Source organism: Rana temporaria, chromosome 4 (assembly GCF_905171775.1).
Source record: "Rana temporaria chromosome 4, aRanTem1.1, whole genome shotgun sequence".
NCBI lineage: Eukaryota > Metazoa > Chordata > Amphibia > Anura > Ranidae > Rana > Rana temporaria.
The window spans coordinates 336,185,459-336,199,635 of NC_053492.1; the positions used below are offsets into that span (position 1 = coordinate 336,185,459).

At 44.2% G+C, this 14,177-nt stretch overlaps 1 protein-coding gene and 1 long non-coding RNA gene across 2 annotated transcripts in view; both read right to left on the minus strand.

Annotated features, from left to right (window-relative positions):
• Positions 1 to 14,177, minus strand: part of NLRC4 (NLR family CARD domain containing 4) — an 806,697-nt gene that overhangs the window by 352,241 nt on the left and 440,279 nt on the right. The gene's annotated exons all lie outside the window — the stretch shown is intronic.
• On the minus strand, positions 3,044 to 4,183 carry LOC120937482. Its single transcript, XR_005748726.1, has 3 exons — positions 4,128 to 4,183; positions 3,716 to 3,795; positions 3,044 to 3,591 (listed from the first exon to the last, which is right to left on the minus strand). It is a non-coding gene; the product is annotated as an uncharacterized LOC120937482 (long non-coding RNA).

Here is a 14,177-nt window from a genome sequence, read left to right on the forward strand (position 1 = left end):
CTTTTTTTTTAATGCTTTTTTTTTTTTTTTCATATTTTTTTTTTCTCACCCTGGTGGTCCAGGGTGGGCATCCCTGGTGGTCCAGTGTGGTGACCTGAAGGGGGGCTGCGCTGATAAACAATCAGCGCGAACGCCCCCTGTCAGGAGAGCCGCCGATCGGCTCTCCTATACTCGCGTCTGTCAGACGCGAGTGAGGAAGAGCCATCGATGGCTCTTCCTGTTTACATCATGATCAGCCGTGATTGGACACGGCTGATCACGTGGTAAAGAGTCTCCGTCTCCGTGAGAGACTCTTTACTGAGATAGGAGATGCAGGGTGTCAGACTGACACCCCGCATCACCGACCGCCGCGATGCGTGCCCCCACAGGCGCGCGCGGCATGAAATCCTGCAGGACGTCCTGTCAGGATTGTGTAACCACTTCCCGGACATAAATCGGCCATAGGCTGGGTGGGAAGTGGTAATTTGCATAGTTTTTCTCTCACTTCCTGTTTGGCTATGGGGCAGGAAGTGAAGGCAAATCTCCCCAATTGGACACAGATAATACAAAATAAACTGACAGGGCCTATAACCCTCCCTCACTCTATCCAATATTAAAGAAAATAAAACGTGTTGATTATAGTTCTAGTCAGGGGCGGACTGACCATTGAGTCACTCGGGCACTGCCCGAGGGCCCCATGCCACTTGGGGGCCCCATCCGGGTTGCCAGGCTCAGTAAAACCAGGGACAGTATGTAAAAATCTGTGTTTTTTTTAGATCTGTCCCTGATATGTCCGAAAATGACATGCTTTTAATGTGAATATCCCAAGATTTTAGCTGCCCACCTCTGCACTACCTCCTGGCGTGGTGGCCATCTGTAAGCCAGAGGGGCCCCATACTCTTCTATTGCCCGGGGGCCCCATGAGTTGTCAGTCCGCCCCTGGTTCTAGTTTAAGCACAAATTTCATAGTTTTATTGAGAGGCCTAAGAAAATATAACCATGCCAATAGGCCAAGATACAGCGTGGCTAATATGTATGAATGTGTGTGTTAGAGCACCCCACCCAATGTTAACTAAAAAATTATTAATTTTCAAATAAGTATTATCTGCTCATTTTTTTGGGGATGTCTGCACCCCTGATAGTGAGAACATTTGTGAGGTGTCTTCACCATTTCTAATTCAAATTCATTCACTTCCTGTCACATAGCCAAACAGGAAGTGAGGGTAAAACCTTACTAATATCTTTTCTTGGGGACACAGAGATCAATCTAAATAGTTTCCCATTATGTAAATTGCACTCTAGCATTTTGCTGTGTACACCCCAAATTATTAGGGATCTTGGACTTTGGGGTCCATTTACTAAAGGCAAATCCACTTTGCACTACAAGTGCAAAGCAAGGAAGAAAACAAAACAACTTTGCTTCTACAGGATTGGATGTTAAAACCATCAGTGCTTCCTCTCTCATTTTCAGCAACTATGCTTGTACTGCAGAGTGGCTTTGCCTTTACTAAACCCCAAACTAAATAATCATTTGGGGCAGGGATCCTCAAACTACGGCCCTCCAGCTGTTGTAGAACTACACATCCCATGAGGCCTTGTAATGCACTGACATTCACAGACATGACTAGGCATGATGGGAATTGTAGTTCCTGAACAACTGGAGGGCCGTAGTTTGAAGACCCATGATTTGGGGTGTACACAGGAGTGCAATTTGCTTAATGGGGACACTAGTTAGATTGACCTGTGTCCCCAAGAAAAGACACTGGTAGGGTTTTAACCTCACTTCCTGTTCAGCTGTGTGACAGGAAGTGAAGCCAATTTTAAGTAAAGGGACACAAAGCTCAACCCAAAAAAATAAAAACACAAGCAGGGGTTCTAACACTCACTTGGCTTCCCTCAAACACCCACAATTAGAATAGGATTGCCTTGCCCTAGATTTAAGTACAGTGCTGTAAATCAGCACTTCAAGACTGTCCACCAATAGCAACCCCCCCCACAGGCCATGTTTGCAGGTTTTCCTTCATCTTGCACATGTGCTTTAAAAGACAGTCTGGACAGCAATTCTTGATAAGAGAAATCCACAAAACATGTCCTGTCGGGGGTACTTGAGGGCTGAGGACCACTACAGTTAAAAGAAAATACTTACCAGTTTGTCTTTAAAGTCATGGGGAATAAACATGGCAAACATTTCATGATTACACACCAGGAAAGAAGCTTAGACAAAAATCACACCTAATTTGTTAGGCCCAAACCTATTTCAGCTGCAGCTGTCAAAATATGTTGCATGAAAAAGTAACAAAAAACAAACTTCAAAATTTTAAAGTAATTTTTATTGGTCAACAAAACAAGGAAAGCAAAAAAACAAACAAACACACACAAACAAAAATACATTTCAAAACTCAAAATAAAACAGATTTAAAGTCGCAACATCTTCACAATTTTTTCATAAAATAAGGCAGCAGAGACAAATACATCAAAGTGAACATCATTTAAAAATAAACAAAAACCATTGGCAAAATAAAAACCCATGCAACAAACCACATTTGTGTTCCGCAACAGCATTTCTGCCTGCCCCTATGAGGGCAGCTGAGGACTGATCGATGCACGGTTTTTATAACTAACTATGCTAGTAATGAAGCAATTGAAATCACATGAACAAATTGCAGTCTCTAGTGTGGGTGAGCTTACACCTGGTTAATTAACCCAACCCACGCTCTATGACCAGCCAAGTGATTTTCACCTTTTAAAAAGAAAGGATTTTTTCTAAGTGTTTGAGCAGACTCAGTTCATCACACATGTAGGAACCAAGCTGCAATGGCATGAGAGTTTTTTTTTTTTTTTTTCCCTGATCTCATGCTTTCCAGCCTGGCCCGGTCATTGACCAGCAATATGTTCCGGGGCTCAAGTGGTTAAAAATTAACAAAACACTAAGTAGATTGGGGGGTATGTGATCGAGAGTCCTAAAAAAGGATACAGCACCTCATCCCAAAATAGATTCAAAGAAGGGGAATTTTTTGGAAGGGTTGAGGGGATTATTGCGGTGCGATGAAGGAAACCAGACAAAGTATGTATGTATGTATATATAAAAATATATGAAAAAGGTTTATTCATTCAATTTTTACAAAATATAGTAATTCAATATACAAATAGTGCATAAATTATTTTGTGGGAGCAAGATCTAGAAATAATTTTTTCGATCAGGTCGACCCTACTAGTTTCGCCTCTTGGCTTCTTCAGGGGAATTAGGACAAGATCGTCTCTCTAGATTACTCTAAAGAGATGAAAAAGAATAAAACAATTTTAACATATGCATACAATATAAGCTCTAAAAGAACTTCGATTATATATGTTCAACAACACATGTCATGTATATAGAGTACAAACAAAAGTTTGGCTGGGATCTCTGGCGGGGCAAAAGAAACCAAAGTTCATAGGAGCAAATGCGCATATATCCACAGCCAGGTAACAGCCCATGCTGTTCAGCCCATGAAGGGGGGCTGGCAGCAAAATTCCATAGGTAGGAGAAATAAAACCTACCGTAGCTTCAAGCACAGCCAGTCAAGGAAAAACCCCCTCAGGGTGGATATTGAAATCCAAGTTCAACTGACAGGACTTAAAAATACAGAAGAAAAAGAATCTATGTTAGAAGATGTGTTATTAAATTATGATCTGTTTCAACTAATTAAACAAATCCATAATAGAGTCAATAGGGTTAATATATGTAAAACAGCCATACCTTGAAGCGTAATAAAATCAAGGTGAATACAGGGGAATTAAGTAAGACAATAACATGGGCACTGAAGAGCCTCAATTCATCTGAGAAGAAAAAAAGTGTTTGAATAGATTTAGTATACTTCATAAAGTTAATGAGAACATGGGTAACTAAATTATTAAGTGTAAGCAAGGGATCAACTTACATGGAGTGCAAGCAAACATCAGCTGGTGATAGAAAGTCAAAGGCTAGTCGTTTGCAGCAAAAATCAAGGACCAGTCAATTGCAGCTGAAAAGTCCACAGATAATCTCCTTTAAAAAGGGTAGAAAATGAATGAAAATAAATGAAAAAGTGAAGGTTTAGCCATAAGTATTCAAACCTTACACAGAGGAGACAATAGTGAGGAGAGTGAATGGTTACAGGATGGAAACTTACCTATCTTTAAGAGGAATAAAGACATCTGTCAGTACCCTGTTGGTAGCAAACAGATAATGATCGTATCATGCTATATATAGCCCGCTGGGGAGGCGGGTGCATCGCGATTGGATCTCAGAGGTCACATGGTCGCTGAGATGCCTACAATTCCCACACTCCTTAGCGCTGAAGCAGCCGTGTCATATGATGACACCGGCCAATCAGCGGAGCCGCACTGTGGAGAAAAAGGAAAAAAGGAAGAAAACGTATGAGTGCAGAGGGGAGGAACACGGAGCACTAAAAGAGAGCGATCGCCAGCCAGCAGCACCAAAACAGTCACACATACACAGAGCGGCGTGGACCATGACCGCAAGCTGACTGATCAAGGAAAACCAAGCAATCAAACATGAAAGCAAAAGCAGTAGATCCTATATTGTAGAAGTCTAAATATAATAAATAATTAAGACAAACAAAAAATCACGAATAAGAAGGGGAGAGAAACCCTGAACAGGGATGTGAATGGGCTGATGTATGGAAAAGGGCTGTAGTGGCTTATTGGGAAAGATGCGCATTACCTCCAGAACTAATTAGGGCTCAAGCTAGTCCCACATATAGGTGAACCCAGAAAGGAAAAATTGCCAAGCCAGAGACCCAAGCCAAAATAGAAAAAAAAATTATATACAACATATTTACCAATAAAATGAAAAATGTAGGGTTTACACTATATGTACAAACATATGTATTCAGTATATTTCAATACATACAATCAAAAATCGACAACATTATTATTGATTCATAAATTATACATCAATATTCAAAGGAAGTAAATGTGGTTGTTATAATGATATATAGCAATATATAACACATTATTGCCCCCATCATAAATGGGAGCAGGTGGGTTGATTTTAGCCAGTGCCGGAACTTGCCCACTAGGTGGAATATGGGGCAAAGAGTTTGGTGGTCAAAGTAGGATACATGTAGGACCTGCTGGAGAGTGGCAATAGAGCAGGATGTAATGAGGAGGGAGGAAATGACCAGACCATAACACCTTTCTTAGATGGAATAACGTAGAGGCCACACCATTTTATTTAATAATAATAGTATTTCTTATAAATATTTCTTTCACAGAAAGGGCTTGAAACTGATATATTCGTTCAACCCCGGAAATTTAGTGGCATCTAACTGATGTATCCATTTGGTTTCAAGTTGGAGTAAGGTCTGGTCAATTCCTCCGCCTCGAACATGTATAGGAACATGCTCCAGGGCTGAGAAACTTACAGCGTTAAGATCAAAGTCATGTAGGCAACCTACATGTCTATTTAAAGCAGTGGTCATTAGATGCTTATATAGAGGGTTGACATGGTCTCTAATGCGTTTAAAAAAACCCCACTAAAGTTAGCTCAATTTTTGGTGATAATGTGAAAGATGATGTTACACCGAGTAAATAGATACCTTACATGTCACGCTTTACTATTGGAAACACTCCTGCAATGGGGCCAAAATTCATTCCGTGAATATCCCCATAGGCGACCTTTTTCTTTTTTTTTTCAGGTTACCAGTTTATAGTTACAAAGAAGGTCTAGTGGTAAAAGTATTGCTCTTGCTCTAACGCACGCGTCAATACCTCACATGTGTGCTTTGAACGATGTTTATATATGTGGGCGGGACTTGCGTAAGTCCCGCCCACATATGTAAACACCGTTCAAACGACACATGTGAGGTATTGACGCGTGCGTTAGAGCGAGAGCAATACTTTTAGCACTAGACCTTCTTTGTAACTATAAACTGGTAACCTGAAAAAAAAAGAAAAAGGTCGCCTATGGGGATATTCACGGAATGAATTTTGGCCCCATTGCAGGAGTGTTTCCAATAGTAAAGCGTGACATGTAAGGTATCTATTTACTCGGTGTAACATCATCTTTCACATTATCACCAAAAATTGAGCTAACTTTAGTGTTTTTTTTTAAACGCATTAGAGACCATGTCAACCCTCTATATAAGCGTCTAATGACCACTGCTTTAAATAGACATGTAGGTTGCCTACATGACTTTGATCTTAACGCTGTAAGTTTCTCAGCCCTGGAGCATGTTCCTATAAAGCGTGACATGTAAGGTATCTATTTACTCGGTGTAACATCATCTTTCACATTATCACCAAAAATTGGGCTAACTTTAGTGTTTTGTTAATTTTTAACCACTTGAGCCCCGGACCATATTGCTGGTCAATGACCGGGCCAGTTTTTGTCATTCGGCATGGCGTCGCTTTAACTGACAATTGCGCAGTCGTGCGACGTGGCTCCCAAACAAAATTGGCAACCTTTTTTTTTCCCCACAAAGAGAGCTTTATTTTGGTGGTATTTGATCACTTCTGCGTTTTTTTTTTTTTTTAGAGCTCTAACCAAAAATAGAGCGACAATTTTAAAAAATAAAGAATTATTTTTACTTTTTGCTATAATAAATATCCCCAAAAATATATATTCTAAAAAATAAAAAACCCTCAGTTTAGGCCGATACGTATTCTACATCTTTTTGGTTCCAAAAAATCGCAAATAGCGTTTAGTGTTTGGTTTTGGCAAAAGTTATAGCGTCTACAAAATATGGCTTTTTTTTGTTTTAACTAGTTATTGCGGCGATCAGCGATTTTTATCGGTACTGCGACATTATGGCGGACACATCGGACACTTTTTTGGAACCATTGGCATTTTTCTAGCGATCAGTGCTGTAAAAATGCATTGCTTACTATAAAAATGCCACCGGCAGGGAAGGGGTTAACACTAGGTGCAAGGGAGGGGTTAAATATGTTCCCTGGGTGTGTTCTAACTGAAGGGGGGGTGGGACTGACATGGGTAAATGACAGATCGCTGTTCATGAAGGGGAACTCCAGACCCCAAAAAAAATAAATAACGTGGGTTCCCTCCAGGTGCATACCAGGCTCTTAGGCCCCGTACACACCATAGAATCCATCCGCAGATAAATCCCAGCAAATGGGTTTCAGCGGATAGATCCTATGGTGTGTACACGCCAGCAGATCTTTTTCCGCGGATAAATCTCCCCTGGGATGGATTCCAGCAGATCGGATATTTGCTGACATGCACAACAAATCCATCTGCTGGAATCCATCCCAACGGATGGATCCGCTGGTCTGTACAGACTCACCGAATCCATCCGTCCGAAGGGATCCCCCGCATGCGTCGTAATGAATTGACGCATGCGTGGAATTCCTTATATGACAGCGTCGCGCACGTCGCCGCGTCATAATCGCGGCGACGGCGCGACACGTCATCGCCAGAGGATTTCGGCGCGGATTTCAATGCGATGGTGTGTACACGCCATCGCATAAAAATCTGCTGAAATCCTCGAGAGGATTTATCCGCGGATACGGTCCGCTGGACCGTATCCGCGGATAAATCCTCTCGTGTGTATGGGGCCAAAGGCTTGGTCTGGAACATAAGGGGTTAAACCCGCGCAAAAAAACAGCGTGGGGTCGTCCCCCCCAAGATCCAGACCAAGCTCTTATCCCAGGCACGCAGTCTAGCCAGACAGGAATGGGGGTGGGGACGAGCGAGCGCCCCCCCTCCTGAGCCGTACCAGACCACATGCCCTCAACATGGGGGAGTGTGTGCTGTGGGGGAGGGGGGCCCCCCACCCCAAAGCACTCTTGTCCCCATGTCGATAGGGACAAGAGCCTCTTCCCGACAACCCTGGCCGTTGGTTGTCAGGGTATGTGGGCGGAGGGCTTATCAGAATCTGAGAGGCCCCTTTAATAAAGGGGCCCCCAGATTCCGGCCCCCCACCCTATGTGAATGAGTATGGGGTACATCGTACCCCTACCCATTCACCTGGGGAAAAAAATAATACACCACACACATTTAAAAATTAATTTATTAGTCAGCCGGGGGTCTTCTGCCGGGGCCCCCCACCACCACCCCATGAGGCCCCGGGCTTCGCCATCTTCTGCCGGAACCCCCTTCACCAGTGAGGCTCCTTGCCTTTGGGGGAGGGTCCCGGGCTTCGTCGGTTTCTGCGGAGGGGGTGCACATGCACCCCACCCCTGTCTTCAGCGCCGTAATTCACCGGGACCCCCTTCACCAGTGAGGCTCCTGCCTTTGGGGGAGGGTCCCGGGCTTCGTCGGTTTCTGCGGAGGGGGTGCACTTGCACCCCACCCCCGTCTTCAGCGCCGTAATTCACCGAGACCTCCTTCACCAGTGAGGCTCCTGCCTTTGGGGGAGGGTACCAGGCTTCTACGGTGTTTTCCGCCGGGGGCGACACCCGCGGGCTTCTGCGATGCCTTCCGCTTCTGCCTGTCTCCTCCGCGGAGCACAGGGCTTGTCTCCGCTGTGTTCTCCCTTCTCTTCCATTCGATGTTGACACAACGAGGTCCGGCGCTGGAATGCCGTCTGAGCAGCGGGCATGGACTTATATAGGGCAATGCCACCATGTGACCTCAACCCATGTGACATCACATTCCCATCATGCCCAGGGAATGTGATGTCACATGGGTTGAGGTCACATGGTGGCATTACCCTATATAAGTCCATGCCCGCCGCTGACACGGCATGTCAGCGCGGAACCTCGTCGTGTCAACATCCAATGGAAGAGAAGGAAGAAGACAGCGGAGACAAGCCCTGTGCTCCCGGAGGAGACAGGCAGAAGAAGGAAGAGAGAAGAAAGAAGACGGAAGAAAGCCCTGGCTCTGTGGGGGAGCCAGGCAGAAGAGGGAGCAGAGAAGACAGAAGAGAAAAGACCGGGAAGTTGGCGCACCCCCGGCAGAAGACCAGGAAGACCGGAACCCTGGCGGAAGGCACCGGAAAGACCGGGGGATAGGCGCCATCACCCGGCAGAAGACCCCGAAGTCCGGATGCCCCCCCCCTAATGGAAAAGAGCTTAAATGGGGTGGGGGCATCCGGTGGAAGGCTCCGGAGAGGACCGAGGGATGGCGCCCTCCCCCGGGAGAAATCACCGAAGCCCAGGGTCCCGGCAGAAGATCGGGAGAGAAGAAACCCCCCTTGTAAGAGAGCTAAAGAAGAAAGGGGGGGCTCCGGAGCTGATTAATAAAATATTTTATTGTGTGGTGTTTTATTTTACTTTACACTTTCCCCCATGTGAATGGGTAGAGGTACGATGTACCCCATACTCATTCACATAGGGTGGGGGGCCGGTATCTGGGGGCCCCCTTATTAAAGGGAGTAATCAGTTACTCCCTTTTGGCCAAAAAGGCCTTGGTTCACAACCGTATTGAATCTGGCCGTAAAACCTCAGTGGAAGTTGCCATCCAGGAAGGACCTTCTAACACAGGGCTCTGTGTGTCATCCAGAAACAGACAGGTTACACCTAAGCGCTTGGTTTCTGAAGAAGACATTTTAAAAAACAAAGGTTTGTCCGAAAAAATAGTAAGAACTCTACTGTCTAGTAGGAAGGAGGTAACGAGTTCCATTTACCTAAAAGTATGGAAGAAATATAATTCTTGATGTTCTTCCAAAGTTTTTCAAACCAAGAGTGTGGTTTCAGTTCTGGAATTTCTCCATGAGGGAATGGAAAAAGGACTTGCAGCCAGTACCTTTAAAAACGCAGGTAGCGGCTCTTTCTGTTTATTTTGAAAAAACTCTGTCCAGGGAACCCTTGATTTCTAGTTTTTTTTAGGGCACTAGCTCGAAACAGACCAGTGACCCTCAAAAGTTTTCCCAGTTGGGACTTATCAGTTGTTTTACAAGGATTAACGGGAGCCTCGTTTGAACCTTTAGAAGATACCTCTTTGAAAAATTTATTTCTCAAAACAGTTTTTTTAGTGGCCATTACTTCAGCAAGACGAGTTAGTGAGCTCCAAGCTCTGGCCATTACTGAACCTTTTCTAAGAATATTTTCAGACCGAGTGATCCTTCAGACGGATCCCGCCTTTCTTCCTAAAGTGTCATCAAAATTCCATCGGTCGCAGGAAATAGTTTTACCTACTTTTTCTTCAAACCCTTCTAACGCTGGAAAAGAAGCATTTCATACTTTAGATGTGAAAAGGTGTTTCTTTCAGTCACCAGAGAATTCAGAAAGTCAAATGCTCTTTTCATAACATTTTCAGACCCCCGTAAGGTGGGGGTGAAGCGTCCAAAAGTATGCTAGGAAGATGGCTTAAACTTGCAATTACAGAAGCCTATAAAGCCAAAGGAGTTGTGCCTCCCTCAGGTGTTGTTACACACTCAACAAGGTCAACTGCAGTCTCCTGGGCCGAAAGGGCCGGTGCTACACCCAAGCAGATTTGCAAGGCTGCCACCTGGACCAACTACTCAACGTTCCTAAGGCACTATAGGTTGGACCTATTATCTGCCGCAGATCAAGCCTTTGGCAGAAAGGTTCTGCAGGCAGTAGTCCCACCCTAGGGTAAGTTACTTGTTTATCCTCTCCAAGGTTGTCCTGAAAGGCGCGTTGAGAAAGACTTAGTTAGACTTACCGGTGACGGTATTTCTAAGAGCCTTTCAGGACAACCGCTATTTCCCTCCCTAAATGTATGTTAAAGTAATAGTGATAAAATCTATCATGGTGTTGTGGTTTTCTGTGCTTTATCTTCCAGAGAGTCGGACCACAATAACTGAGGCCATGGTGGAAGAGGAGGGTTTTAAAGGATCAGCATGTGTTTCCTAATGAAGAGGCGGAGCTGCGCTCTCTCCAAGGTTGTCCTGAAAGGCTCTTAGAAATACCGTCACCGGTAAGTCTAACTAAGGGCCAGATTCTCAGAAGAGGTACGACAGTGTATCTCAGGAAACACCGTCATATCTCTGTTTTTGGCCCCGGGTATCTATGCGTCTGATTCCTAGAATCATTTTCGCATAGATACGGCGTAGATCCGACAGGTGTAAGTCACTTACACCATCGGATCTTTGATGTAATTCGACGCTGGCCGCTAGGTGGCGTTTACGTTCAGTTCTCATTTGACTATGCAAATGAGTCTGATACGCCGATTCTCGCACGAATTTGCGCCGTGTCGTCGTCGTTTACGTTGTTTCCGTAAGCGTAAGGTTACCCCTGCTATATGAGGAGCAACCTTACGCCAGTCCGCCGTATGCCATATTAAGTATGGCGTCGGGTCAGCGTCGTCTTTTTCCGTTGGTTACGTCGTTTTACTTACTCGTTCGCGAATACGACTTTACGTCAATGACGCTCACGTCGGCGTCATTGACGTTTTCCGTCGTGAGCTGGAGCATGCGCACTGGGCTATTTTTCCGCCCGGCGCATGCGCAGTTCGATTGGCGCGGGGTGAGAATAAGTCCAATAAGGATGATGTGAGATGTATCCCTAAATATGCAATTGATTTGCTATTCCATGTGAAAGGGAGGCCAATTTTTGCAGATCTCAATTCCAATTCAGAAAGGGATATGTTTAGCGCTAAACATTTTTTAGGATTTATGGATAGACCAGTAAATTCTGCGAATTTACGGAGAATGGGGACGAGATTTGGGCCAGATACTTGGGGTGATGAAAGAAATAAGAGGATATCATCTGCAAATAGACAAAGTTTGTGCTGATATCCACCAAGTTCAATACCAGTTAGTGGGGTCAGATCTAATCTTTTGTGCCAATGGTTCAATGAGTAGGGCAAATAATAAGGGGGATAAAGGACATCCTTGACGCGTGCCTTTCTCTATGATAAAGGGGTCCGATTTATATCCTGCATACTTAGGGGCAGATTCAGGTTTATTGGCGTATCTTTGTGCCGGCGTAGCGCATCTCATATACGCTACGCCGACGTAACATTGAGAGGCAAGCTGAGTATTCACAAAGCACTCGCTCCCATATTTGCGCCAGGGTAACGTAAATGGGCCGGCGTAAGCCTGCCTAATTCAAAGTAGGCAGGTAGTTGGCGTGTTGTATTAAAATTAGCCGTGACCCCATGTAAATGAATTCCCGCGCGCATGCTCAGAATCACGTCGCATATACTCCCTAAGATACGTCGGCTCAATGCTTTCGACATGAACGTAACTTACGCCCAGCCCATTCACGTACGACTTACGTAAACAACGAAAAATCCGATGGCTGTTCCGACGTCCATACCATAACATGACTTACCCCTGCTTTATGAGGGATAACTATACGCCGGACGTACGCCTTACGTAAACGGATTACTGTGACGGGCGTAAGTACGTTTGTGAATCGGCGTATCTAGCTCATTTACATATTCAACGCGTAAATCAACGGAAGCGCCCCTGGCGGCCAGCGTAAATATGCGCCCAAGATACGATGGCGTAGGAGACTTACGTCGGTCAGTTGGAGCCAGAATTTAGGCGTATCTGGTTTCAAGAATACGGCGCATAGATATGAAGGCGCATCCTAGAACTTACGCAGCGTATCAACAGATACGTCGGCGTAAGTTCTACCTGAATCTGGCCCTTAACGTGTGCTTTAGGTTTGTTGTATAAAGCCATAACCCAGTTGGTGAAGTTATCGGCCGAAGCCCCATTTCTGCAGGGTATAATTCAGGTAGGGCCATGAGACAGAATCAAAGGCTTTTTTAATATCCAATGAGAGGAAGCAGGTTGGGATTCTGCGCGTCTTAGCAATATGAGCCAAGAGGACTGCTCTGCGTACATTGTCCCCCACTTGGCGTGAGGGCATGAAGCCGACCTGGTCCTTGTGTATGAGAGTGCCGATAATCTTATTAAGATGGGCTGCTAATATTTTGGCTAATATCTTAATATCTATATTTAGCATGGAGATGGGGTGATAATTTGTGCTAAGGGTGTCATCAGATAACGGTTTTGGAATCATACAAATTGTAGCAAATAGTGATTCTTGTCTAAAAGATTTATTTTGTAGTACTGTAAGTCATTAAAAGCTTTTGCTAATAGGGGGTAGATAGTGTCAATGAAGGTTTGATAGTACAGAGCTGAGAACCCATCTGGACCAGGCCTTTTATTTATTTTTAATGTTTTGATTGCTGCTATCACGTCTTCACCAGTAATGGGTTCTTCTAGTGACTTTTTTTGAGATTCAGACATCTGGGGAAGATTAATATTTGAAAAGAAGGAGTCAGCCACATTTATATTAAGTTTATTTGTCTCTGTATATAATGTTTAAGGTGAGTACTGAATTTTTTTTACAATTTTGAGGGGGTTACTGGTGTATGCGTTGTTGGCCAATTTAAGTCTTATAGGTTTGAAAGATTTATTGATAGATTTCAGCGCTCGTGCTAAGAAAGTACCTGTTTTATTGGATTTCATATAAAATGCATGTTTGGTATTGTGTAATGATTTGTTGGCAGATTCTGAAAGGAATAGGTCGTATTCAAGAGGAGCTTTATCCAGGCGCACTTTTGCTTTGGGAATGGGGTTATTTTGAAAATCTATGTATGATGTTTTAAACTCAGTCTCTAAGTGTTGTGCAAGTGCTATGCGTTCTCTTTTGAGTACCCCTAGTTGTTGTTGGAGTACTCCTCTTAGAACCGGTTTGTGAGCTTCCCAAAGTGTGAGAAAAGGGATTTCAGTATTTGTATTATGTTCTAGGTATTCCGTTAAAGCCTTCTCAATTGGCAAGCGATATGAAGGATGTTTAATTAGTACATCTGGCAGGTACCAGGTGCGGTCGTGTGCTCTAGGTAAAATAGATGCTATTGAGGTAAAGACTGCGTTGTGGTCTGACCAGGGGATAGGGGTAATATTGGAGGCTAGGCTATCAATTCAGGCACCATACCTATCGTTACAAATATGTGATCTATACGGCTGAATGTTTGGTGTGGGTTTGAGAAATATGTATAGTTTCTTTTCGTTGGGTTGGATTCTTTCCAGGAGTCGATTAGTTTGTATCTATTGAGAAGTTGAGCGAGGGATCTACTGGCTTGATAACGTGGGGGGGGGGGGGAGTACGGGGTTTTGTTTTGTTTGTTTTGTCTCCACATACAAATAGTGGACCCATTTTATGTGAATTAATAACTTGGAAGAGGTGTGAAAGAAAGGGTAGAGGTTGGTGGTTAGGGGCATAGTATGAAACCACAGTTTGTGCTGTGTTCATAATATACCCTGTTAAAATTAGGTAGCGACCCTCTGGGTCTTTGATTTCGGAATGCAAAGTAAATTGTGTATTACGGTGGA